The sequence below is a fragment of the Nicotiana tabacum genome, chromosome 11 (assembly GCF_000715075.1).
Source record: "Nicotiana tabacum cultivar K326 chromosome 11, ASM71507v2, whole genome shotgun sequence".
Taxonomy (NCBI): domain Eukaryota; kingdom Viridiplantae; phylum Streptophyta; class Magnoliopsida; order Solanales; family Solanaceae; genus Nicotiana; species Nicotiana tabacum.
The window spans coordinates 52,964,828-52,966,718 of NC_134090.1; positions in this window are offsets into that span (position 1 = coordinate 52,964,828).

Sequence of the window (1,891 nt, forward strand, 5' to 3'; positions counted from 1 at the left end):
AAAGAAAGAAAAGAGAGAGAAAATAAGGAACCGTGAGAAGGAGACAATGGCAAAATAAGAGAGAGAAACGAGAGAATAAAAACAAAGCGGCAAGAATGAAAAAAAGAGAAAAAGGGAAGTTGCGAATAAAAATAAGGAAAAGCCGGGATGGCGTAAGTAGCTGATCAAATGCATAATAGAAACGGTTAATTGCTTAGGTGCATTCACTCCTCAAATGTGCGGTTGCTTATCTGTTAAAGCCCTAATCGCTAACAAGTTTGTTATTGATGAAATTATAGTTCAGGCAGGTGGTTAGTTTGATTGGCATTCTGGCAACTCACTCCTACAACACCCGGTCCAAAAACAAGCTGAACATGGCCAACCAGGAACTTGAGGCAAGTATTGTCGATCCGTCAAAAGAGGTGGAAGAATCTGAGGTTAATCTGAAAGATGAGTTGTATAAGCTGGAAGCAGCAGATGGCTGAAATGTACCAAGCATGGGCGAAAAGGCACCCACCGCCAGTTTACCCCGCCAACCCTGCTTTTATCTCGCCATTGGCTCAGCCCCAGGAACCTCCCACTGTGAACTCATCTCCAACCTTTCCCCTCTACCAACAATGCCACGACACCACTTCCCATACATCACAAGCTCCACCACCCAAACAAATCTCGTACCCTCCTCCACCAGTCACTCCTGTTTTTGTGGCACCCCCATCTGCTGCATTACACCGATCCTCCATCGAGCCTCTGTTCCAGACTCACGAAAACTAGTATTACCCCCCGGAGCCCACTTTCAAGGTTCCAGAACCCTATTCCTATACTCCTCATTTTGACCTCCCTGTAGAAACCGAAAAACCATCTAAAAATCCCGAACAAGAGGAGATGTTCAGGAAAGTTAAAAGCCTGGAACAGTCATTCAGAGACATGCAGGGGTTGGGAGGTCAAGTAAGTGTGGCTTACAAAGATCTATGTCTATTTCCAGATGTGCAATTGTCGGCAGGGTTTAAGATGCCCAAGTTTGATTTGTATGATGGGCAAGGTGATCCAGTGGCGCATTTGAGATGTTTCTGTTGAAAAATGAGGGGAGCTGGCGGGAAAGATGAGTTGCTAATGGCATATTTCAGTCAAAGTCTGAGTGGTTCAACACTGGAGTGGTACACTCGGCAGGATCACGGAAGATGGTACACATGGGATGATCTAGCCCAGGCATTTGCTTGCCACTTCCAGTACAATCTCGAGATTATTCTGGATCATCTGTCTTTGGCGAAACTTGAGAAAAAGCACAATGAGAGTTTCAGGGAGTATGGTTTTAGGTGGAGAGAATAGGCAGCAAGGGTTGACCCTGCAATGAAAGAAAGTGAAATGGTGGATTATTTTCTGCAGGCCTTAGAACCTACTTATTACGGTCATCTGGTATCAGCTATAGGTAAGCCCTTCAATGAAGTGGTAGAAATGGGAGGTATGGTAGAAGAAGGGCTTAAGACAAACAAAATCATGAGCTATTCAGCGATCAAGGAAACCACCCAGGCCATTCAAAGTGGAACTGGGGGTGCAATTGGAAAGAAGAAGAAAGAGGATGTCGCAACGATCGAGTCAGGAGCTTGGTTCGGACCCAAGGGCCCATCACATTACTATAACCAGCCTCGACCCCACTACCAAACCTACCCTCATGCCCTATATGGCCCACCACAACACTACTACCCACCACCAGACCCCCATTTTCTGTCCACCATGCCCAAACACACACTCAACCTCCTGCCCACGCGCAATGGCGTGCGCCAACCCTACAGAATACCTACCCAGCTCCACAAAATGCCTATCTACTCCCAAGATCCTACCGAAACCCTCTTGGATCAGGTTTCTGTCCCAACCAAGCATTTAAGAATGAGAGGTTGCAAAAGAAGTAAACCTT